Here is a 27,498-nt window from a genome sequence, read left to right on the forward strand (position 1 = left end):
GTTAGAAAACAGGGTGCTGGAAGAAATTGGGCTACTGTTGGCTGAAGAAGGAGAAGAACAGGGGGGAGACGTGTCTGGAAGAAAGAGGAGAGGAAGATGGTAAAGAGAGTGGAACTGAGGGTAAGACCTTTGAATGTTGGCAGTATGACTGGTAAGGGAGAGAGTTAGCCAATATGATGGAGAGAAGGAAGGTCGATATATTGTGCGAGCAAGCGACAAAATGGAAAGGGGAGTAAGGACAAGTGGATCGGAGGTGGATTCAAACTGTTCTATCATGGTGTGGATAGGAGGAGAAATGGGGTAGGGGTTATTCTGAAGGAACAGTATGTCAAGAGTGTTTTGGAAGTGAAAAGAGTGTCAGACAGAGTAATGATTATGAAGCTGGAAATTGGAGGTGTGATGATGAATATTGTTAGTGCATATGCCCCGCAAGTTGGGTGTGAGATGGATGAGAAAGAAAATTTCTGGAATGAGTTGGATGAAGTGATGGACAGTGTACCCAAAGGACAGATAGTGATGATTGGAGTGGATTTCAATGGACATGTTGGTGAAGGGAACAGAAAAGATGAGGTGGTGATAGGTATGTATGGTGTCAAGAAAGAGGAATGAAAAAGGTCAGATGATAGTGGATTTTGCAGAAAGGATAGGCATGGCTGTGGTGAATACGTATTTTAAGAAGAGGGAGGAACATAGGGTGATGTACAAGAGTGGAGGAAGATGCACACAGGTATATTATATCCTTTGCAGAAGAGTCAATCTGAAAGAGGTTAAAGACTGCATAGTGGTGGCAGGGGAAATGTAGTTAGACAGCCTAGGATGGTGATCTGTAGGATGACGTTGGAGATCAAGAAGAGGAGTAGGGTGAGGGCAGAGCCAAGAATCAAATTGTGGAAGATGAAAAAGGAAGACTGCAAGGTTGAGAAAGTAAGACAGACGATGGGTAGCAATGCAGAGTTACCAGACAGCTGGGCAACTACAGCAGAAGTAGAAAGGGTGACAGCAAGAAGGGTGTTTTGTGTGACATCTGGACAGAGGATGGAGGAAAAGGAAACCTGGTGGTGGAATGGGGAAGTACAGAAGAGTATACAGAGGAAGAGGATAGCAAAGAAGTGGGACAGTCAGAGAGATGCAGAAAGTAGACAAGAGTACAAGGCAATAAGGCGCAAGGTAAAGAGGGAGGTAGTGAAGGCTAAGGAAAAGGTGTATTATGAGTTGTATGAGAGGTTGGACACTATGGAGAGAGAAAAGGACCTGTACCGATTGGCTGTACAGAGGGACCAATCTGGAAAAGATGTGCAGCAGGTGAGGGTGATAAAGGATAAAGATGGAAACATACTCACAAGTGAGGAGGATGTGTTGAGAAGATGGAAAGAGTAGTTTGAGAGGATGATGAATGAAGAGAATGAAAGAGAATGAAGGTTGGATGATGTGGAGATAGTGAATCAGGAAGTGCAACGGATTAGCAAGGAGGAAGTAAGGACAGCTATGAAGAGGATGAAGAATGGAAAGACCGCTGGTCCAGATGACATACCTGTAAAAGCATGGAGGTTTTTAGAAGAGATGGCAGAGGAGTTTTTAACCAGATTGTTTAATGGAATCTTGGAAAGTGAGAGGATGTCTGAGTTGTGGAGAAGATGTGGACCAGTACCGATTTTTAAGAATAAGGAGGATGTGCAGAGCTGTAGTAACTACAGGGGGATAAAAATGATGAGCCACAGCATGAAGTTATGGGAAAGAGTAATGGAAGCTAGGTTAAAAAGGGAGGTGATGATTAGTGAGCAGCAGTATGGTTTCATGCCAAGAAAGAGCACAACAGATGGAATGTTTGCTCTGAGGGGGTTGATGGAGAAGTATAGAAAAGGCCAGAAGGAGTTGCATTGTGACTTTGTGGACCTGGAGAAAGCATATGACAAGGGGCCTTGGGATAAGTTGTGGTATTGTATGAGGAAGTCGGGAGTGGCAGAGAATTATGTAAGAGTTGTAAAAGATATGTACGAGGGAAGTGTGACAGTGGTAAGGTCTGTGGTAGGAGTGACGGATGCATTCAAGGTGGAGGTGGGATTACATCAGGGATCTGCTCTAACCCCTTTCTGATTTGCAATGGTGATAGACAGGTTAACAGATGAGATTATCCCCATGGATTATAATGTTTGCTGATGACATTGTTATCTGTACCGAGAGTAGGGAGCAGGTTGAAGAGACACTGGAGAGGTGGAGATATTCTCTAGAGAGGAGAGGAATGAAGATCAGCAGGAACAAGACAGAATACATGTGTGTAAATGAGAGGAAGGTCAGTAGAATGGCGAGTATGTAGGTAGAGCTGGCAAAGTTGGATGAGTTTAAATACTTGGGATCAACAGTACAGAGTAACTGGGATTGTGGATAGAGGTGAAAAGGAGAGTGCAGACAGGATGGAATGGATGGAGAAGAGTGTCAGGAGTAATTTGTAACAGACAGTTATCAGCAAGAGTGAAAGGGAAGATCTACAGGACGGTAATGAGACCAGCTTTGTTATATGGGTTGGAGATGGTGGCACTGATCAAAAACCAGAAGACAGAGCTGGAGGTAGCAGAGCTAAAGATGTTAAGCTTTGCATTAGGTGTGTTGAGGATGGATAGGATTAAGAACAGGAGATCAGGAGGATTAGATGGTCAGCTCAGGCTGGACAGTTTGGAGACAAAGTCAGACAGGCGAGATTGAATTGGTTTGGACCAGAAAGTAGGAGACAGATCTGGAGGTGGCAGAGTTAAAGATGCTAAGATTTGCATTGGGTGTGACGAGGATGGACATGATTAGAAATGAGTGCATGAGAGGGTCACCTCAGGTTGGATGGTTGGGAGACAATGTCAGAGAGGCGAGATTACGTTGGTTTGGATATGTGCAAAGAACAGATGCTGGGTATATTGGGTGAAGGATGTTAAAGATAGAGCTGCCAGGAAAGAAGAAAAGAGGAAGGCCTAAGAAAAGGTTTATGGATGTGATGAGAGAGGACATGCAGGTGATGGAAATGACAGAGCAAGATGTAGAGGACAGGAAGATATAGAACAAGATGATCCTCTGTGGCAACCCCTAAGCAGCCGAAAAATGAAGAACTATATATTAAACATATATTTTTCCATCATCTTTTAATGAGATTGGCATAGTAATGCACATCCTATCACTAATCAAAAGTGGATCTTGTAATTACGTTCAATGCAATTAGTCTTTTTTTAGATGTGTTCAAATATAATGTGAGAACCAACTACTGCAATAGCCATGTCTATCTGTTTGTCCCTCAAAGAGCAGCACTGTTCTCCTGCTACTTTAGTTAAGTTTACATAAAATTACAAAAAAACACTTCTCTGTTAATGAATGCAACAAGAAAGCAAATATGTAAGCATATATGTATAACACTGAATTGACTGAATTAATATTATCAGCAGATTTGTATTATAAAGAACCAACCTGGAGCTAAATGGTGTTTAAACTAATTAAGTACCTGGGAAAGGTGCACCTCTCCTATTTAATGTAAACATAGGATGGGTTTAGAAAGGGAACTACAGTTGATCAGTGGGCATAAGGTCGGAGCTTCTGGGCATGGAACAAGGACTATGCTGTGGAATACAATTTTTACCATGCACAAATTATTACTGCATGTCAGTGTCCTCAGGTTCACTCTTGGAGGACTTGGCTGCACGTTTTTGCTCTATCCCAGTTTGTCAATTAGAAGCCAATTGCTGCTGAAGCGACTATTTCTCAAACATTTTTAGTAAATCACTTGTTAAAATTAATTGCTTCATTTGTTTCTTAACAATTGCCATTTAATGGCATGTCATTCAAATGTCAAAGGAGCCAGCACGTCACCATATAACGTAGCTCCATTTATGCCTATGTGTGTTCCTCATGAAGTAATTGTAGTAAAAAAAAAAATTAGACAGAAATGAAAAAGAAAAAGCCAGTATGGTGGCGCAGTGGTAGTGCTGCTGCCTCGCAGTAAGTAGACCCAGGTTCACGTCCCAGGTCCTCCCTGCGTGGAGTTTGCATCTTCTCCCCGTGTCTGCGTGGGTTTCCTCCGGGTGCTCTGGTTTCCTCCCACAGTCCAAAGTCATGCAGGTTAGGTGCATTGCCGATCCTAAATTGTCCTTAGTGTGTGGGTGTGTGTGCCCTATGGTGGGCTGACACCCTGCCCGGGATTTGTTCCTGCTTTGCTCCCTGTGTTGGCTGGGATTGGCTCCAGCAGATCCCTGTGACCCAGTGTTAGGATTTAGCGGGTTGGACAATGACTGATTGACTGACTGACTGAAAAAGAAAAAGTAAAGGGCTAAAAATTACTAATCTTCTCTTATCCACAAATCATTTGGTTAATATTTTCAGAAAGAAAAATCTGCAATTAAAGAATGACTTGATGTGGAAGCATGAAAATAATTGTGAGATTCTGCTATTTTAAGGAAGTCCTGCGGTGCCCTACACCTCATTGCTTTTCTCACTCAATGGCAACATTTCATCCCCAAGGGTGTGGTTTTACTCTAGCTTGCATTGTGAATGCTGCAGTTGTTGTGAGGGATTTGAACACTTAGAGTAGAGTAGATTTCTTTTTGCATTAAGGCTGCAAATCAAGGCCCTTAGAGTTTGATTGAGCGTGTTTTTGAAGGTATATTGTGAGTATTGTGATCTTGGCTTTTGCTTGTTTTTGGATTTATTTTTTGCTTGTGTTCTTGAATTTTGATTTCTGGATAGTGTATTTAGACTTCTTTATCTGAACATCTGAAGATTACATTTCAGGCAAATCTTCTTTGCTCTTTTAAGCATTTTCTTGTATTTTTCTGTTTTATGAATGGATCCTGATTTTTTTTCCTGATTAGGGCACAAGACAGGAACAATCCCCTGGACAAGGCACTAGGCCAATCACAGGGGAAAACACTAGAACACACCCAACTAAGGACAATTTAACATTGTTAAACCACCTAATCTCAATGTCTATGGACTGCTGTAGAAAAAGGAAGAGATTTTAACTTGCCTACCCAGGGACGCAAATAAATGTGGGAAAGAAAGAAACTTTAACTTGCTTACATCAGGAATGACAAAATAATTTAGGAAGATACTTTTAACTTGGTTGATTAATTGTCATCTTTGCCTTCAGCAATACTGGAAATTAATTAAATAATTTGGTAAGGCGCCTACTTTATTTTCCTTACCTTTCTCTGTAGGAGGAGTTCTATGGCCATTAGACCTAAATCGGGGTAACCAAGGCACAATCATTTTAAGAAACAAAATAACACAATTTATTGATAAACACAGGGATTATATAAACATTATAACTGCTTTTATATCAATAGGACACATGATAGACAAGACAAACATATAACACAGAAGAAGGTGGCTGTTTACTTTTTATTTATACTTCTAATTTACTGCATCTTGTAACAGATAAATAGTTTTATAATAACAAGTCTTTAAAGATGATGTCCAATGGAGCTGTTGCTGTTGTTGTTCACGGTTTAACTGGAGGGTTCTTCTTGTGCTGGAGCACACTTTTTCTCACTGCAACATGGTCCTTTGTAGTGTGCTGTACTTTTCTCAGCTCACTGTTCGGATTTCTGCTATGTCTTTTAGCACCTTCATAGGGTAAAACATTATTGTTTATGGCGCAGGAGTTTAAATGTTGAAGTTCCCTTCTTGAAGTAATAGCTGCTTCTCAGTCTTCTCAGACTGGGCTAGGTCACAATGGCACAATGCTTGGCTTGGCAGAATGAATTTCAGTTTTCGTGGTCCAGAAACAAAAGTGATTGTCAGTTTTCAGATCCCCAAAGAGGAAACGGCACATTCATTTTTAGATTTTGAGATTGCAAAAGATTTTCCCCAAGAGAAGTGAGTAAAGCCAGTTTTTAAAGGAAGGTGTAACCTCTGCTGTTTGGATTAAAGTCACTTACAGTTACAAAATCAGTGCCTGCTCATAGGCATGTTATTTCGTTAACTACAGTTGTCACTCTTTAAATTATATCTCTTTGTTTGAACTTGGGTGTCCATTTAGCACCTTCTAGTCTGAAGGGGACTCTGCAAAGATATCAGTTCATCTCTGATTTACAGCTTTGTTATCAAATTAAGTAAAAGCTGATACTAATATGGTAAGAGCTGTAGTTAAGCCATTTTCTCAGGAATGCTGATTTTGGGGGTGAAGCCGCATTTCTACTGCATGTTAAATCTGTTCTCTTAACAGGGTTTGTGTGCCACTTGAAGACCTATCAGAATGAACAATGCCCACTTTGTCCTGAATTGTGGGAAAAAACACACACAGACATGGGGAGAACATGTAAAATCTAAGGAGCCGAGGCAACAGTGCTTAATGCATGGCCACACTGGGCAGTTGCCCAGGGGCCCCACCCATGCTAATCTATGTATGTTGTGACTTGCTCAGTGGTTGTGTAGGTAGGGGCCCCAGTGCACTGCTTTGTCCAGGGGCCTATAATGCTGTTTAGATGACCCTGGCATCACCGTAGAATAAACATATGACAAATACTTCACACATAACAAAAACGACAATAAGACTTTTTGCCAATGTAATATACAATCTTGTGAAAGTGTGAAAAAATGATCTTTTCAGTTATATGATTCTACCATATAATTAATATTCATCTAGTCCTGAAATTAGATCAAATTTAAGCTTAAGTGGCAAGTATCAAATAACAAATTTTAATTTGTCATATTTTGTTTTATGTTGTTTACTGAGCATGCACAGTTTACCTTTGGCTGCCTGTCTGTCAAATGCTAGAACTGTACTGCTCTTCTTCACATGGCAGACTGTCCTTAGTCAGATGCAGATATGACACCCAGAAGAGTTAGTTCAGTGACAAATGGCCCACAACCTGCTTACAGAGGAATCGAAGCATTACGCACATCCATATCTGTTCCTCAGAGAGTAGCAGTCAGGGTGGCTTACAGATGACACTGCAGTTGTGACCTGGCTATTTTGAGCAGCTGTTCAAAGGTGATCCTCCGGCTAGGATGTTGGATATCTCTGGGTCCACGGTTCTTGAGGCTGATCCTCCAATTAGCTGTGAACCACCAAATCTCACTGAGATTGCACAGGTGGTGAACCAGCTGAGGGGAGGGGAGGGGAGGGAAGGCTTCAGGGATCTGTGGTATCTTAGATAGATAGATAGATAGATAGATAGATAGATAGATAGATAGATAGATAGATAGATAGATAGATAGATAGATAGATAGATAGATAGATAGATAGATAGATAGATAGATATTTATTGTCATTGTCACTTTTACAAAGGAACAACGAAACTGAAGGTGCAGTCGACTCAGTGTGAGGAATAAGAGTTAAAAAGACAAGAAGAGAGAAAATAATAACAAACCGAATAGTAATAAAAGTACTTTACAAAATATACAAATTGCACTTGTTGACTTGAGGTCTATATTGCACATTGGGAGAATGATATAGAGCAGTTTTATTCTGAGTTCAGGGCCATGATTGCTTTTGGATAAAAGCTGTTTTTAAGGCGGTTTGTCCTGGCTTTCATTTCTCTGTATCTCTTGCCCGATGGCAGAAGCTGGAAGAGGCAATGACCGGGATGTGATGAATCCTGTGAAATGTCTATTGCTTTTTTGCGGCATCGGGAGGTGTAGATTTGTTCCAGAGTGGGAAGAGTACAACCAATTGTTCTCTCCGCTGTCCTGATGACCCTGTGGAGCCCTTTCTTTTCTGAGGAAGTGCAGCTGCCTTACCACACAGACAGTCCATACGTGAGCACACTCTCGATGGAACAGTGATAAAAAGCAAGGGGCAGATTTTTGGGAAGATGGTTCTTTCTGAGAATGATCATCTTCTCCAGGCTGTTGGTAAGGCTGTCCTTCTGGCATTGCAAGCAATCTTTGCTTCCATTTGGGAGACTGGCATCATCCCAACTCACTGGAAAACCCTATCTGGAAAGGGAAGGGTGATTGCCTGGATTGTGGCAACTACAGGGGGATAACACTGCTTTGTGGCAGGTAAGGTCTTTGCTAGGGTCATCCTCAATAGGATCCGTGATCACCTACTAGTGACCGGAGCAGTCTGGTGTTATGCCTAAGAAGTCTACCATTGACCGCATCCTGGCACTAAGGGTTCTCATGGAGCACAAAATATCAGCAGAATTTCTTTGCAGCCTTTGTCCATTTTCGTAAAGTGTTCAACTCAGTTCATTGAGCTGCACTGTGGGACATCCTGAGGGTTCGCGGGATCCCCTCAAGGTTGCTGGATATCATGGCTGGCCTGTACACTGGTACTGTGAGCGCTGTGCAGAGTGGAGGCAGAACCTCTGTGTTTTTCCCAGTTGATTCTGGGATTCGTCAGGGGTGTGCTGTTGCTCCTACTCTGTTCAATGCTTGCATGGATTGGGTGTTGGGCAAGGTCATGGGGTCCAGCAGCTGCGGGGTATCTGTTGGTGAAGAAAGATTCACTGATCTTGACTTTGCTGATGATGCTATGATCTTCGCTGAGTCAATGGAGGCACTGATCAGGGGAGAGACTGAACGAAGTGTCTGAGTGTCTGGGCTTGCGAGTGTCCTGGGTAAAAACCAATATCCAGGCCTTTAATGACCTCTTGGGCACAGCCATCAGTAGTGTGTATGTCTGCGGAGGGAATGTTGACCTTGTTGAGAGGTTTTCTTACCTCGGCAGTAACATTTATGTCTCTGGTGACACTTCCTATGAAGTCAGTAGGCAGATTGGGAGAGCATGGGGGGTCCTGAGGTTGCTGGAAAGGGGTGTGTGGCGCTCCCAATAACTATGCAAAAGGACGAAGGTCCAAGTCTTTAGAGTCCTTATGGTTGCGAGACATGGACGTTATCCAGTGACCTGAGACTCCTTTGGTACTGTGTCTGTTCGGAGAATCCTTGGGTTCCGCTGGTTTGACTTTGTGTTGAATGAGCGGTTGCTCATGGAGTCCACATTGTGAGGGAGTGTCAGTTACTGCCATGTGCCGCAATTCCTCAAAAGTGATCCAGCTCACAGGATCCTCATTCTTGAGGACCCGAGTGCCTGGACCAGGGCAAGGGGATCCCCACATAACACCTGGCGGTGGCAGATAGAGGGTCATTTCCAGTGGGTGGGACTGGACTGCCTGTCTGCCTGGGGGATTGCAAACCAGGATCCCAAGCTGTTTCGTTATGTGGGGGGTGCAGCAACGCACTGTACCAGTGCATGCGCCCTGACCTGATCTGACCTGATCCTTTTCCAGGAATGGCATCCACATACTGTATATCACAATAAAACTTCATAATTCACCTCAGTGTGGAGTCTGCCTTGTCCTGACTCTAGACCTCAGTATCCATTTGTTGAAACCATGTTAGTTCAGCTTTAAATTGGGTGATTCCTTGGGCACTGCAGGATGCTCCTGAGGAAAGTGAAATGAGACTAAATGAACTGTGAACTAGAACTGAGTCTATCTGCATAAATGTTTTCCACTGCAATAAACCAATAATTGTTGAATTTGATATAAAATGTTGTAATCATTTTTAAGGTCTGTCATAAAGTAATTTAATTTAGTCAGTTGGGTCCTAAAACAAAGCCCCACCCTATAAAAAGAAATAAAACACGATAGCTACAAATACAATATAGTATGTATATTTTATACATAATTTGTTATTATCATTTTAATGTTTAAATTATTTAACAAGTCACCCATTTTATGCAAGGTGCCTCATCATAAAAACTGATAAAACACAGACCTGCACCGTATATGATTTTCACCTACTTGGTGAATTGGCATATATATGCAAAAATCATTAAATAAAATTGATTTATCTTAATAAAAATGTGCATTCATGTGGATAAAATGAAACACTAATGTAATCTATATATTCCATTGATCTACATTTCAGGATAATTTGATGCACTTTCTCTTGAGGGTAAGAGGGTTTAATGTACATTAACATTAATTAGCAATGTGCACTGGTGCATTAGTTAATCATTCTGTTTAGATCTCCTAATAATAATGCTATTCTGAGGTCCTTTACCAGGCTTTCCTTTGGAAACAGTTACTTTTTGAGCAAGGTTTATTTCTGTATTTTCATATTGCTCTAAACGTTTTAGTGAAGTCTCCATTTCTGTCTCCATTTTTACTCCCAAAAGTAATGTTTTCTTTAAAATATGCGTTTTAACTTAATCCTGATGTGAATTTAAATAAATCTGGCATTTCATACAACTACTTGTTAAGCTAAATTAAGCTGGCAAATTTTACATTTGGTTAAAGAAATTAAAGTTACTTCATGAAATAACACTTTGTTCCTGAAGACTGTAGCTTACTTTCTACAAGTTCTCTTTGCAGACACATGGATAAAATATGTATCTAATACATTTAGATAGCTGTTATACTGACATGCAGAAATTATCAAATTATTCAGTTTCATAAGCCACCTTTTCCTGCATACTGTTATAAGGATATGGAGCATCTGCCAGGGGGCAAGTGAGGAGTGGGATCCTAGTATGTACAAAGGCATGTTCACTCAGAACAGGCAAATTTAAACTTGTCAAGTGACTTTAAAGTGGGGCACACCTGCACAGCAGTGACTGGGGAAACAGGGACTTCATACAGAAGGCCTTGATAAGACAGTGCTGTCAACAGAAGTTTTAATATAATCAGATTTTGGATAATTTTTGACATATACAAGGAATGTTCAAAAAGTTTCTGAACTTTTTTTTAACTCTATTTATTAAGAATTTCAAAAACAAATTACATCACTTTCTACATACCTGTAGTCACCTTCCTTTGTGATGCAATTTTCCCAGCATTATACCAACTTTTTAATGCCATCAGCAAACAAATGTTTTTGGTTGAACGCATAGCCAATTATGCACCTGTGCTTTCACATCATCATCACATGAAAATCTTCTTCCTCTTAAAGCTTCTTTGAGCGGTCGAAAAAGGTGGAAATCAGATGGCACTACATTTCAATCCACTCAGAGACGACTCTACGAGACAGAACTTAATCCCCATACTGAGCACACATGCTGAGATGAATTTGTGTTCCTGGCAAGAAAAAGCGTATACAGAATGCTGTTCATCTTTGGTGCAATTTATAAGTTTTGCAGCCATCTTCACCATAGGGTGACAACTCTTGTACTAAACTGCAAGGGCAGCCAGCTTACCAGACAAAACTAGTCACCAATTACTACTCCTCCCGCCTTTACTGTTTCCAAAGAAAATATCCCTTGCACCCCAAAACATGATGCCGAGTCTCAGTATTTTATCAAAACCAACTTTTTCAGCTTGAAACAGGAACAACAGGGTTATTTATTGTAGCAGGATCTACCATTCTTCTATACACAGACACAGCAATCAGGCAGGGTCGTGGCCAGGTTAGTGGCCAAGTAATCCTGTTCCCTGCATTTATAATGTTCCTTGCATAACCTATCTGGCGACCGTGATCGACTTGGATCTGCTTTAGCTAAGAGCCGCTTGCTCGTTGGGAGCCCGCAGTTGCACCAGCAACTGATAAACTGTCTTCCACAGATGCGGTGATTGCACTTCGGGATGCTCTTTAGCTTGTCTTCCCCCAGACACAGTGATCACGCATCAGGACACTCTTCGGTGTGTTGTCCCATTGGGGTGAGTCCCAGATGAGTTTAGAAACATTACATCTCCCCCCTCAGTGTTGTCCATTCTGGTGTGGGTCAGTCACCAGGGAAAACCTCTGTCACCAGAGATAGCAACGGAGGGCTTCCACCACCCGCTTAATCACTAAGCACTACTTTCAATAGTCAAATAATTACGCTCCCTGGGTAGCAGCTTTCTGCTGAGAAAAGTGATGGGGTGTTCTTCCCCCTCAAAACATGGTGAGAGCACCATTCCTAAACCAAAAGCACTAGTATCTGTTTGCAGAATAAATTCCTTTGAGAAGTCTGGATTGCGCAGAACCGGGAATGATGATAAAGCGGCTTTTAGGTCAGTGAAAGTTCTCTCACAGGCGTCAGTCCAGGCAACAATTGCCCTTTGTCAATTCAGTGAGGGGGATGGCCCAATGCGCAAAATTGGGAATGAACTGGCCGTAATACCCAGTGAGCCCAAAAAGGTACAAACCTGTCTCTGCGTTTTGGGACGGGGATATGCAAGCACCTCCCCCACCTTGTCTATTTGAGGCTTGAGTAAACCTTGTCCCATGGAATATCCCATATAGTGGGTTTCCGACATACCCAACTTACACTTCTTATGGTTGGCTGTTAACCCCACCAGCCGTAAACTGTCAAGCATCACGTGAAGACGGACGAGATGAGATTCCCATTCGTTACTGAAAATGACAACATTGTCAAGATAAGCACCCACATACACAGAATGTGGACACAGGATCTGGTCCATCATTTGCTTGAAAGTTCAGCTGTGCTCCATGGAGACCAAATGGGAGTGCTGTAAATTCAAACAGCCCGTCCTTAATGGCGAATGTGGTCTTCTCACAACTAGACTCCTCCAAGGGGACCTGCCAGTGACCCTTCATGAGGTCAAGGGTGGAGATATATGAAGCCTGCCTGAGCTTTTCCAACAATTTATCCACACACGGCACTGGGTATACATCAAACTTGGAAATCTTATTCAAACGGCTAAAATCAATACAGAACCGAACTGAACCGTCAGACTTTGGGATGAGTACAATTGGGCTCCGCCATTCACTTTTGCTTCGCCGAATAATACCTGATTGAAGCATCTGTTAGACTTCCTTGTGTATCACTTTCCTTGTTGTCTCTGGTAGGCAATACAGGGCCACCTGTATAGTAACACTGGGTGGAGTGACAATCCTGTGTTCTGCAATGATTGTCCAGACAGGCGTTGCCGAGAAGACGTCTGAGTTCCCCTCGATCAGCGATAACATTTCTTTCTGGGTTTCAGTCAGTTTTGTGTGCTGCTACGATCATGACCAGGACTTCATGATAGTCATGCCACTCCTTTAAAAAGATTAACATGCAAAATTTGTATGGGTTTCCGATGCTCGGGAATTATGACTTTATAGGAGACATACGCTCTTTTACCATTGCCGGCTCTTGCCATTTGGCCAGAAATTTATGTGGATCGGATGGGATCAACCAGCATGCGATCTCGCTTCTTAAACTCCCAGAGTTTACTCGTCTTGTTATAATGACGTTTTTGTGCCTCCTGCCCATGCTGCTGATGCTCCACCGCAATAGAAAACAATCTGACAATCTGCTCTTGCAGCAAAATGACTCAGTCAACAAACCTCCCCCCACAGGGCATCTCAGGAGTTCCTGTCCATTCATCCTGAAAAATGTCCAACACCTCATGTAGCCGCCGGCCAAATAATAGTTTGAAGGGACTTAACCCAATTGATGCTTGCAGGGCCTCCCAGACAGCAAACAAGAGGAAAGGTACAGCTGTACCCCAAGAAGTTGGATTGTCATGGGCCACCTGCCGAATCATCTGTTTTAGGGTTTTATTAAATTATTCAGTCAGGCAATTCATCTGCAGATGATAGACCATGGAGCGTAACTGCTTAATTCCGAAACTTTCACATAGCTGCTTCGTGAAGGATACCAATACGTGTGAACATATCCGAGAGTGCTTTTGCAATAGCTCATGTGTCTGCCCATCACAGAACTGCTACTTCTAGGTATCTTGTGGCATAATCAATTAACATGAGCATATACTTTAAAGCTACTTTTACTCCTGGAAAGCAGGCCAATAATATCTAATCCCACCCTCTCAAAGGGAACATCTAAAATAGGCATCAGTACAAGGGGTGCCCTGATGGGTCTGAGAGCAGGAACCATTTGACAGTTGGGACAGGCTTTACAAAATCATTCCACATCCTAGCCCATATTCACCCAATAAAAGTGTTCTGAAATGCGTTCCCTCATCTTTTCCGTGCCTAGATGACCCCCCAAACTTTGAGCGATTTTTAAAACCTCCTCTCTATGCTCATTTGGTACTACCAACTGCTCCCTACGCCTATCACCCATGCAATCAGAAATCACCCGATACAGAAAACCATCCTTAAGTAAAAAATGAGGTGTTTTAAAAGTCGGGTCCTCTCTCTCCCAAAAATAAGAGTTATTTGCAACTTGGGCTTGTCTGAATGCAAAATCCAAGTTGTTATCGGTGTACTGTAGGTGAGCAAACTCCGCCTAGATGACGGTCTCTGCTTCCTCCGTGTTTGATGCAGAATTGCACTCGCCTCCCACTGCTACCGTGTTTGTCTGGGTCTGTATTGAGTGTCTGGTCTGTGGAGGCTGTTGATGCGTGCGATGATGTGGAAAAATTTGCCAGCTTTCCCGGATTTTCACTTGAGGATGAGGATTCATCCCCCAGCTCGCTGGACAACTCTTTTTCAATTTCAAACTGGTTTCCTTTACTGACATTGTCTGTGGCGAGCCCCTCTCTATCCACTATGGGGTTAGATGCTCTGCAGGTGGCAAAGACCCATGGGAAGAGGGCATTCTTTTTTTCCTATTAGGAGTGGCCAGGGTGAGGTTTCAGATATGGCAGTCCAAACCTTAAAGTTCTTCCCTTTAAATTTCAGGGAGAGTAATAAAGTCTCATATGTTTTAATGTCATGCGGAGGAGGATCTGTTGCTTCACATAGTCATAATCATCAAGCCTTTCGGGAGAAAGATTCTGTACGGCTTAGAGGGCTGAAATAGGTGTCCAGACTCTCCTGTCCCAGCGCATCAATGTTGCTGTATGTTCAAAGCAGAATAGGAAACACTCAGGGTCATCTGAGGGAGCCATCTTTGGCAGCATATCTCATGGCCATGCCAAGGCAGCTGCAGCCACCAGAGCCTCATCTTGCTGTGGGTTTTGCTGTATTTCTTGGGGATTCATCTGTGCAAGGACCCCACTCCTGATACCATGTGCCGTGTGAGTCCCTGTCTTGCACCCCAAAGCATGAGGCTGAGTCTCAGTACTTTAGCAAAACCAAGCTTATTCAGCTTGAAACAGGAACAGCACAGTTATTTATTATAGCGGAATCTACCATTCTCCTATACACAGACACAGCAATCAAGCAGGGTCAAGGCCAGGTTGGTGGCCAAGTACTCTTGTTCGCTGCGTTTCTAATGTTCCTTGCATTACTCATCAGATGCCAGCACTTATAGCACGACCGTGATTGACTCGCATCTGCTTTAGCTATGAACCGCTTCCTCATTGGGAGCCCCTGGCAACTGATTAACTGTCTTACACAGTCGCGGTGATCACACTTCGGGATGCTCTTCGGCATGATGTCCTGTTGGGGGGAGTCCCAAACGAGTTTAGAAACCTTACAATATATATATACAGTTGAACCTCGGTTCACAACCATAATTCGCTCCAAAACTCTGATCGTAAACCGAGTTGGTCGTGAACCGAAGCAATTTCTCCCATAGGATTGTATGTAAATACAATTAATCCGTTCCAGACCGTACGAACTGTATGTATGTATATATATATATATATATATATATATATGTATATATATATATATATATATATATTAGTTTTTAAGCACAAATATAGTTAATTATACCACAGAATGCACAGCGTAATGGTAAACTAAATGCAAAAACATTGAATAACACTGAGAAAACCTTGTATAGTTCACGCTATAGTGCTAGGAGCCACTCGCTAAAAACACTTTTTTTAATGAGTTTTAAGCACAGGGGAAAAAATGAACATTTGAAAAATCCGTAGTTTAATAAACCACCAAGAAAAGTAACATTGCAACAATGCAGGCTACGAACCGATCACTGTAAATAGAACTGAAAACAAAAACAAGCCTTCTCTACCTTATGCGTCCCTCACTCGCTCGCTCTCTCTCTCTCGCGCCTGTGTGTATGTGCGTGTGTCTCTCTTTTGCGAGCCTGGAGCGCCTATGTGTGTGTCTCTCTAGCGCGCTCCTGTGTGTGTGCACACCTCTCTCTCCCGCGCCTGTGTATATGTGCGTGCGTCTCTCTTTTGGGAGCCTGGAGCGCCTGTGTGTGTGTCTCTCTTGCGCGCTCCTGTGTATGCGTGCCTCTCTCTCCCGCACCTGTGTGTGTGTGCGTGCGTCTCTCTTTTGCGAGCCTGGCGCGCCTGTGTGTGTGTCTCTCTAGAGCGCTCGTGTGTGCACGCCTCTCTCGCGCGTGCTCCTGTGTGTGTGTGTGTGTGCGGCTCTCTCTGTCTCTCACGCTGCCTCTCTCTTGTGCTGCCTCTGTGTGTGTGTGTGTGTGTGCCACGCTCTCTCGCTCGCTGCACAGGAAATGCACAGGGAGAGACTGAACATGTACAAACCGAAAGGGAACCTGGCTTGTTCGTATACCGAGTGTGTGGTCGTGAACCGAGGCAAAAGTTTGGCGAACTTTTTGGTCGTAAACTGAGTTGTACGTGTACCGAGACGTTCGTGAACCGAGGTTCCACTGTATATACATATACACACACATATATATGTATAGTGGACCACCAGGGGGCATACAGCTGCCCAAGCCCAACACAGACAGGCAGAGACACAAGTACAGGGCACAACACACTTTTATTCATAGTTGGGGAAGTGCTTTTGCCTCGCTCCCCCGCAGCAACACAGCAAAAAGTACCAAGGACACATTAGACAATACAGTCCTTCCTTTCCTTTTGTCCTCTCTTTCTCTTCTCTGTTTTTCTTTTCCACCTCCACTCCACCCTTAACCTTCATCCTGCTTCCTCCCGACTCTGGCTTCTTGAGTGAAGTGAGGTGGCTCCTTTTATACTGCTTCTGGGAGTGTTCAAGGTGGATCATTAGGCAGATCTAGGATCACTCCCAGGTGTAGTGAAAGCCCAATGTAGGTCTCTGCAGCTCCACCTAGTAGTCCCCATGGAACCCAACAGGGCTGTCCCAAACTCCAACTCCCATGAAGCCCTGTGGGAATCCATGGAGCCACGGCTACCCAGGGTACGCTGCCCTCTAGCACTCCGCAGGAAGCAGTGTCCTATGCACATCTGCTCCCCCAGACCTCCCATTATATCGGCCTATATATATTAACGAATACAGAACTGAGAAGCTATTCATTGCAATAAATAAGGTGATACATTTACAGAATGTGCCTCGCAGTTAGGAGACCTGGGTTCGCTTCCCGGGTCCTCCCTGCGTGGAGTTTGCATGTTCTCCCCGTGTCTGCGTGGGTTTCCTCCGGGCGCTCCGGTTTCCTCCCACGGTCCAAAGACATGCAGGTTAGGTGGATTGGCGATTCTAAACTGGCCCTAGTGTGTGCTTGGTGTGTGGGTGTGTTTGTATGTGTCCTGCAGTGGGTTAGCACCCTGCCCAGGATTGGTTCCTGCCTTGTGCCCTGTGTTGGCTGGGATTGGCTCCAGCAGACCCCCGTGACCCTGTGTTCGGATTCAGCGGGTTGGAAAATGGATGGATGGATTTACAGGATATTTTTAAACATTGAATAAATAGAAAGTAGTTAAGTACCAAATGTTAGAACTCAATGTTACTAATGCTTAAATAATGTTAAAAGTGTAAAATAAGCAGGACAAATGGATTAAAAAATGCTCAAGCTCACAATTACTGTCTTAATGCTTTTTCAATGTTTGTTTAGTGGCGATTTTTATTTATAAGGGTGCACCACATGCCCAGTCTGTAAGGTTTTGATACCTCTGTATTCAGTTTCTGTATAATATTTTTTGCAACTGGTAATTTATTTAATTTCATTCTTATACAGCTCTTTCCTCAGAAGAAAAACACATATTTACAAATTTAAAACTGTAACACAAAAATACAAAATACATACAACACATATCACAAACATGTACAGTATTTAAACACATTGTACTAGACTAATACATATTTTTCTTCACTAGAAAAATCAATTCTGTAGACTATGGAAAATTTTAGGAATAAAAAAGAAAAAAAGATATATGAACAGGCCTCCCAACACTCTCCAGACTTCCCACCACATGGTAAGCATCTGTCATTTTGACATGACTATAGGGTGGTCTCATGTTGTCTGTGTTCATCACTATTGAAGTTAAAAGTTCTCAACAACTCTAGCATCTCACTCTACCTTAGTAAGTGTTGCAGTGGGTTGCTGATGGATAATGAGAAGAAATACAGAATGATAAAATACATATAGGAGAATATTTGGTGTTTTCTTTCTGATATTTTAATACGATCTTTTTCAAAACACAAGTTTTTCCAGTGTATTAGTCTTTTGTTTTTGTTAGTAGTCTTTTTTGTGTAACAAATCATTTTAATACCATTATTACATGCTTGAAGACTTGTGGTGTACACCTTGAGAAGCTGAAATAACAAATTATGTACTATTTTTAAGTGTTAGTTTTGGAAGCATCAATCTCTTTGCACTTTTTACTAAAACGTTTTACTTGATTGCTCTTTTTAATCTGCTTTAAGAAAACAATTTACTGAGAATAATTTAAAATAGAATTGAATACTATATCTGAACTTTAAATTACGTAAATTGTACTAATAATCATTTCTGCGTTGCTTGTATGATGCATTTTCAAAAGAACAATGCACTGGTCATTGACACATCATATTCAGCCAGTTCATTGAAAAGTAAAAATATATACTTTGAATCATACAGGCAAGAAAATGCCCTTGCCTTTCACTGTAGTAATGTATAAAATACACTAGGTGAGTTAACAAAAAAAAAGAAAACAACAACATTCTGAATTTTAAGAGACATTGGTTAAAGGGTGCACAAAAGGAAGTGAACTTAATATATACAAACACTTCTGAAATTGCTCTACTAAAATGCAATAATTTGGGGGAAAGACCTGCTAACTGGACATGCAAATCTGCATTCAGTTTTTAGAGATGACATTTTGTTTATTGCTTTTAAGTGAAATTTCCAAAATCAATTTAGTCAGGTTGCATAAGTTGCCTAAACAGTTCTTTCCACATGTACAAAGATAAGACTCAGATTTGCTCATCAGTTTTAGGTTTTATTTTTCAATCTTTTCCTAATTCCCAAAGTTTTTAAATCTGCCACTCAAAACAAAAAGTACTTTACCTTGATACTAAATACTAATTTCCCTTATATCACATTCTTGCAAACTCTTGTGTGGACTACATTTCAGTCATATATTGTAAGATGTTTAGAAAGTGATCAAAATAACTTTAATGGTATATTCAGTTTTTCATAACAATTGTATTATAACCATATTATGGAATACATGTTTAATGTGTATCTCCTGTATTGCGATTTGCAGTTAAAGATCAATATTAATTCATCCACATCAACTTCTTTATCAAGTAACTTTGTCTGAGCATAGATAAGGCTGTAACAAGGCTAACTGTTTTCCCCTAAGGTGTTCTTTGTTCAGTTAATTTTTTTTGGATGAAGTTTAAGAGCCATGTATACTGGTCATGAGTTAAAAGGAAGCTATAAATGGGAGCTAATTATTTTTGCTCTACATAAAAGATTAACACTAGAAGCATCATGGGCAATGCCAACTGGTACTGCGTTTTTAAGTTTTTAATGATTTCATCAGTGTGCATCTCATGCTTCTCTCCTTCTTTGACTTTACCTAAATACCTCCACTGAAAATTCTGATGTTGTTGTTTCTCTGAAATTCTATTCAGAAAACATAATTGATATTTTTCTTTGGTTTATTAAACGAACACTTTACTATAGCTATAAGCAATGGCATTTTACACTGGTACCCTAATGTGATTTATCGTCTCGCTTCTTCAGCGTGCACTTTGCTGCATTTGCATATCCTTTTACTTCCACAAATTATTTTCTGTCGCTGTTATCAACATTATTCAACATTGAAGCCTCAAAGTGAGTTGCTGTCTCAATTATACAGACAACTAGAAAATAATCATTGAAAAAAATGTCACACTTAAATCACTCACATTGTTTTACTACAACTTTGTATATGTGATGAAGAAAACAGACAAATCTAAAAAAAACTCAATTACAACTCACTTGAAATGGGATCACAGTGTTTTCAAGCAAACTGGAATATGAAATACACAGTCATCAGTTTAATGTTGTCATGAGCTTGGAATCCCAAAAAGTTCCAAAAGTACCAAAAACAGAACTCTAAGGCAAGGTAATAAATATGTCAAAAGTCCGGTAATTCTCTAAAAGTACAAAAAAAAGGCACAAATAAACTTGCCACTCAAAATGAACCACGAGGAACTATGGAAGACCCTGGCAGTGATTGGCAGGCAGTCAAGCTTCTTGGGGATCACCCACAAAATACAAGAAACATAACACAGGCAGCTTATAGACAAGACCAAAAACAAAGAATAATGCACACAATCAACAAAGGCAACATTAACATGAATGAATTGCACAAAAACAAAAAAAGAAGTGAAACGAGACATTGAACCCCAGTTAGGGAAGGTACCCTTGCTGAAATACAACTGAGGAGGGACACAAGAATACATGACATGATGTGGATGGAGCAAGCTGCAAGTGAAGAGTAAAGTATTGGAAGACATCTCACAATATTTTCACCGACAAGACACACCCCACATGTGAAAATAGCCAGCTTTACTTGCTTATGCTACAAAAAGATTCTGACACACATCAGAGACTGTACTGTGCTGAAGCTGGAAGGACTAATGGAATGTTGGACTTTGCCATAAATGAGGTGATGTGTTTCCTCTCAACTATAAAAAGCACCACAACTTATATTCAAGGATGTGGACACTAAGTGTAGAGACAGTTCTAGGTTTGAGGATGCTCAGGTAACAAAAAAAATTAATGAAGTGCAACTATTTGTGGTGTTGCTGCTTGGCACAAAACTGCTGTGAGCTGCTCCCACATGATTTTGGAAAGTCACTTTTGTCACAGCATTCTTTTAGTGCTTCTCATTCCCATTAGAACAACACATTGCCAGATGGGAGATGTATGTGCAATGAAATAAAATTCTGTAAAGTATCATCATAAAGATGACAAGAATTTGTGCTGATTGCTGATGCAGACTGTTTTGTAATAAGTCAACATGGCACTTGCTATTTACAAATGTTTTTCACAGAAATATGTGAGTATGGTTGTAAAATTTTACACCATTTCTGCAAAAAAAAACTACTTCATTTGTTATTTTATGTACCCAGCTGATTGAAATGTGCTATTTTGATACGTACTAATAAATTCTGAAGCAGTCAACTGCCAAGCAGCAGTGCAACTCTTTATTTTTTTAATTGAAAATTAAATTAACATGTATGCTAACATTTAAAATGGAAATTTATGATAACAATTTATACTGTGTGCCAAGAAATTATTTATTTTTACATTCACTCAAGCTGTATTTGGCTATCAATTGTTTTTAGGAGTAGGGTAGTAGGGATACTCTTTTAGGATGCCAAGCTGATAGGCCATTAGCGAGAACAAAGAATTCACATGCCACTTGGCATGGCTTAGGTGATTAAAACACTGAAAAAATGTGTGATGAATCTAATGCTTAGCAAATCAACATTACACAGAGGAAATCTCCTCTTGGAAAATGAAATGAATACATTTAGTAGAAGAAAGAAAGATTTTGAATTTATATTGAGGAAACCTGGTAGTGCTGCTGCTGTCACTTTTAAGTTAGTTTTGTTTGAATGTATTTGTACTAGAGACCTTGGTCCACCAAACGTTCCAAAGTCATACTGTTTAGTTGATTGCCAACTCATTGCCCATAGTAGGTGCTGTAGAAGCCTGACATAATTGTCACTTCTATGTGTAGAGTCTGCATGTATGGCAAACTCGATATATAGATTGATGTACAACTCTTAACTGTCCAGATTTCCTGTGTCAAATTTATACCAGGAATACAGCGCTTGTAGACTCCAGGATAAATACTATTCTATTATAAAATATGACAGATAATTCTTACATTTACTGCTTTTCTTTACATGTAATTAAATATCAACTAAAGACCACTAGTGCATGGGAGATTAGTGACAACATCCAAAAAGAATGTGTCTTTTGTCTTTGCAAAAGCCTGCCCATTGAAGAAATGACTTTGCTTTAACCTCCAGTTTAGTTCTAAGTCTGTCAGATGTTACAGAAGCTGCCAGAGTCCCATCTCCTTTTTATTATGCTAAGTACTTATTGTGCAAAGTGCTTCGATGTAGAAAAAGAAATTGAATATATTTTAGATAATTGTACTATGAAATCGGAAATTACTGCCTTGTTAAGTATCTTAAATCATTAAATTCAAATTAGTTTTGCTTTGTTGTTCTGCCACTGTTTGAATTAACGTAATTTTGTTGTCAATAGTCCTGCTGGTTGAGATTTCTTCTTGAGGGTTTTAATTTGTGAAGTTTAATCTCATTTGCAAATAAATTATATTATAGATATGATATAATGATGCTATCTTTCTGTTGATATTATTTAATGAACACTTTACATCCTTTTGGCAATGTGTATTTGATATTTTCATACTGTAATGTATTTAGATAAAATAAGTGTATAATGCATTTCTTGGCTGAGAAAATTTTAAAAGTTACCTTGTTCTTACCTTTTGAATGTGCCCATTCAAGTAACCCTTTACATATCTTGCACATGTTAATCTCTGCATTTACTCACAAATAAGATGGAAATATGATTCTGTATATTTATTGGGTTTTGTACAGCAGATGTTACTCACTTCATAATCTTTAAATGAAAAATAAAACATCTTTAAGGCCTTCAAAAGGCCTTTGGTTTAATTCAGATAAAATTAGTTTTGTGATATGACTGTAATAACTACAGGTATTGCTATTGTAATATTTAAAAACAGTTGTAAATAGCAATAGCACAATAGCTTTTGTCTGTGTGCAATTCATCCAAGATAGTTTCTAGCTCCTTACAAACATGTGCGGGACTAAGCAGGATTGATTGATTTGACCTGCACACACATTGATGTATTTGTGAGGCATATGTATAGGTTACATGGAGATATATTTATATTTATAAATTACAACTAGTGTTAGAGTCACGTTTTACTGATGACTTAATTGTATTTTGTAAATATACACAAATTTAAAATTTGATGGCTGGAATATACTCAAGAAACACTGGGACAGAGTCATGTTTACCATGGTGTTTCCTCACCGTTCCTTTTAATAACAACTTTCGTTCTGGAACTGATCATACTAATTGTAGTAGTTTTGCAACTGAAATTTTTATCTATTCTTGCTTGATGTAAGACTTCAGCTGTTCAACAGTCCATGGCTGCCGAGGTCTGATTCTCTTCATCATTATGTGCCATGCACTTTTAATAAGAAACACAGATCTGAACAGGCAACAGGCCTGTCAAGCACATACTCTCTGCATTTATGAAGCAATGCTGTTGTAGCCAGTGCAGAATGTTCTTTGACATTGTCCTGCTGAAATAAGTATTGATATCCTGAGAAGAGACAGCACCTTGATGGCAATATATGGCTCTCTAAAATCCTAATATATGCCTCTGAATCAATAGCACCTTCACATACATGCAGCTCACCCATGCCGTGAGCACTGATGCACCCCCATACCATAATAATAATAATAATAATTTATTTTATTTATAGGCACCTTTCAAGGCATACAAGGACACCTTACAGAGCACATTAATAACAACAGTCACAACATAAAATTAATAAACTATTACAGTACAATAAAGCCAGGATAAATATAATAATAAAATTTAATTTAAATTTATCAGCTAAAATTATCAGACAGAATAAGCCAGCTTAAAAAGATGTGTTTTAAGATGAGATTTAAAGGTAGGAAGAGAGTCGATATTACGAATGTCTTGTGGGAGAGAGTTCCAGAGGCAAGGGGCCACTTGACTGAAAGCTCTTAACCCCATGGTAGTCAAGTGAGCAGGAGGTATAATAAGATTGATACAGGAAGAAGATCTAAGGATACAAGAAGGAATGGAGATGTGAAGAAGATCAGAAAGATAAGGAAGTGCCAGTTTATGAAGGGTCTTGTAAGTAATAAGCAGAATCTTAAAATCAATGTGATATTTAATAGGGAGCCAGTGAAGCTGTTGAAGGACTGGAGTAATGTGTTCTATGGAAGGGGTTCTGGTAATAATTTCAGCTGCAGCATTCTGAACCAATTGTAGTTTGTAAAGGAGTTCGTGAGGAAGACAAGAATGAATAGAATTACAATAATCATTTCGAGATGTAACCAGAGCATGAACAAGAATAGCAGTGCTGGTAGCTGAAAGAGATGGGTGTAAACGGCTGATATTACGTAGATGGAAATATGCAGACCAAGTAACATTTTTCACATGTGCCTCAAATTTTAGGGTACTATTGAGAATAACACTTAAGCTCTTAACCTGGGAGGAAGAAGAGATTAGAGAATTATCAATAGAATTATCAATAAAATATTATCACATTTATCTAAAACAGATTTTGTTCCTATCAGAAGAACCTCTGTTTTATCACTATTTAATTTAAGGAAATTAGCAGACAGCCATGATTTAACTTCCTTCAGACAGTCAGAGAGGGAAGAAGGTGGAAGAGTGGAATCAGGCTTAGCAGACAGATAGACCTGGGTGTCATCAGAATAACAGTGAAAGTGAATATTAACTCTTTTAGTGCGGATGTTGACTTTTGTCGACAGGAGGGGTTGAGGGCGAATGTCGACAAAAGTCGATATCCAGGGATAGAGGGTGACAGTCAGCTGTTAATGGCGACAAAACTCACTGTCACGTTCACAGGCATTCCCTCTCTGCTTGGAGGAATGTTAGACTCGTTAACTCGGCAACTGATCCTTAAGTGTGCGTGAGTTGCGATATGTAAACAAATAGAAACAAAGGCAAGATGGCATCAACATCTCACAAGGAAGCAAAGCGAGTGCAGAAAAGAAAATACTCGGCAGATGACATTTTGCACATTATCACGGAGTCAGACTCTGATTTTTCAGAGTCAGATTTCATTGACAGTGATCAGGAGATCGAGGAAGAAATTGAGGAGCTGGCATCAGCCGATCGGAGACCAGCCGATGCTGCCCCAGCTACTCGGCTGGCAGCTGAGCGCATTCGTGCTGCTGGTGCACCTACGGCAAGGTTTGCATGGGAGGAATACCCAGAAATTGATCCGTGGGAGCCGAACTGGCTACCGGACTTCACAAGAATGCACGGCTTGCTGCTGGACACAACGGATTACACACCACTGGACTATTTCAATCTGTTTTTTCCTGAGGCAGTTTTTCAGCTGATATCTGACGAGACAAACAGGTATGCAGAGCAATTTTTTGAATCGCGGGATGCGCTTGCTCCGCATTCTCGTTTTTCGAAGTGGAAACCCACAACAAAAGATGAGATGAAGGGCTTTGTGGCATTGCAGATAGAGATGGGACTGGACTGGCGATATAATTTCAGGGAGCATTGGTTCAAACGTACTTTGTCAAATGGTGGCTTTGGACAGGTTATGCCGCGTGATAGGTACGTGCTGCTGCAAAGCTTCATTTACTTTTGTGATAACCAGAAGCAAATCCCAAGGGGTGAGCCAGGCTATAACCCCATGTGTAAAGTGCAGCCCCTGCTTGACACAGTGGAGCCAACATATAAACAATTTTATCAGTCTGACCGTGATTTGTCTGTGGATGAATCAATGATAAAATATAAGGGACGGCTTTTTTTCCGACAATATATGCCAGACAAGCCCACCAAGTATGGCATAAAGGATTTTGTACTGGCAGAAGCAAACACTGGTTTCTGCCTGAAAGTAATTACTTATACTGGAAAGCATTCTTTTCAAAGAGAGAAATGTCCTTTGACAAGTCAGGTTTTGCTGGAGCTGCTTCAGGGCTATGAACATTTGGGACATGTTGTGTACATGGACAATTTTTATACATCACCAGAATTGTTCATGGAGCTACAGAGCAGGGGAATTGGAGCTTGTGGCACAGTGAGGGTGAACAGGAGACACATGCCTCTACAGTTGAAGCCAGACAGGCTGAAGATGAAAAGAGGTGACAATCCTGTTTTCATGCGGGTGGATAACTTGGTGGCATTAGCATGGCATGATGTCAAACGGGTGACTTGTCTTACTACAGTTCACACCAACAATTTATGTGAGAAAATAATTCGTTCAAAGGGAAACCCAGAAGGTAGGAAGCTGGACAAGCCCGTTGCACTTGAGGAATACAATTGTAAGATGGCTGGAGTTGATCGACTGGATCAGATGCTGGGGTCATATGCTTACGGCCATAAGTCCACCAAGTGGTACCACACTGTGTACCATCGCATGCGTGAGATTGCATTCACAAATGGATATCTACTATTCAAGCAGGCAAACAGTGACAGCACTATGACTGCAGCAGATTTCCGCAAGATGGTGGCTGACAGCTTGCTGGCAGAATATGCTGGAGTGCCTTTGGCAAAGCGAGGAAGGACAGCACAAAGAGCGGTGCCAGACAGGCTGACTGAGCACCACTTTCCTGCAACATATGAGGACAAAAAGTACAAGCCTGACTGTGTTGTGTGCAGAAACAGACAACTGAAAAAGAGGAACCAGTGCAGCACGTATTGTAAGCAGTGCAACGTGGCAATGCATGCAATTGGCTGCTTTGAGCGATATCATACTTTGCAGGACTTTGCTTTGTAACATGTACAGTATGTGAAATAATAATATATTAAATTATATAGTATGCAGGCTCATACAAAATGCAAAACAGTTATATTAGTCAAAAATAAATATTTTTGTTGATTTGATATGTTAAACAATTGCTTTGTGTTCTTTTTTTAAAAAAAGTTTTTGGAAAAATATTCAGCCCTGGGAGAAAAGAAACAAAAAAAAATTAGCCCTAAAAGAGTTAACTTTCCTAAAGATATGACCAAGGGGCAAAAGATAAATAATAAATAGAAGGGGACCAAAGACAGAGCCCCGGGAAACACCACTAACAACTGGGCAAACTTGTGATATGAAATTTTTTAATTGTACAAACTGTGTATGATCAGAGAGATATGATTTAAACCAGGCATGTGGAGTGCCAATAATACCAATCGATTTTAATCTCTCAAGAAGAATATAATGAGAGATTGTATCGAAGGCAGGGCTCAGATAAGGGAGCACAAGTATGGTTACAGCCCAGAGTCAGTTGCCTATAGCAGGTCACTGGTGATTTTAACCAGGGGGGTCTCTGTACTGTGAAATGGACAAAAGCCAGACTGAAATCGTTCAAACAAATGATTGTCCGTAAGGTAAGAGTGAACCTGCTCAGCGACAATTTTTTCAAGTGCTTTTGAAAGGAAAGTTAAACTTGATAATTATTTAGGTTGTAGGGATCCACACCAGGGGCCTCATGCATAACGTTGTGCATAGAATTCACACTAAAACATGGCGTAAGGACAAAAGCGGAAATGTGCGAACACACAAAAAAATCCAGATGCATTAATCTGCTATGAACGCCAACTTCCACGTTCTTCCGTTCCATAAATCCCGGTCAGCATGAAAAGTAACGCACGTGCACGCACCTGATGTCCCGCCCCGTCTCCTCCCAGAATTACACCTCTTTGAATATGCAAATCAATATAAACAGCCCTTAAGTTAAGCATTCTGTGAAAAGACAATGGCAAAAGCAAGGGGAAAATAGAAGAATTTCAGCGAATACCAAGTAGAAGCAAGAAAAAACATACTATTTGTTGGTTT

General features: G+C 40.7%; 2 protein-coding genes across 3 annotated transcripts in view; one reads left to right on the forward strand and one right to left on the reverse strand.

Moving 5' to 3' along the window:
* The window catches only part of LOC127527824 (uncharacterized), a 957,746-nt gene extending 955,853 nt beyond the window's left edge, over positions 1-1,893 (forward strand). Inside the window, exon 2 of the mRNA XM_051927750.1 lies at positions 1,752-1,893. The gene's annotated coding sequence lies outside the window, so the exon portion shown is untranslated. The remainder of the gene's footprint in view (positions 1-1,751) is intronic.
* The window catches only part of grid2 (glutamate receptor, ionotropic, delta 2), a 2,355,570-nt gene that overhangs the window by 2,176,289 nt on the left and 151,783 nt on the right, over positions 1-27,498 (reverse strand). The window lies entirely within an intron of this gene.

Source organism: Erpetoichthys calabaricus, chromosome 5, assembly GCF_900747795.2.
Source record: "Erpetoichthys calabaricus chromosome 5, fErpCal1.3, whole genome shotgun sequence".
Classification (NCBI taxonomy): Eukaryota; Metazoa; Chordata; class Cladistia; order Polypteriformes; family Polypteridae; genus Erpetoichthys; species Erpetoichthys calabaricus.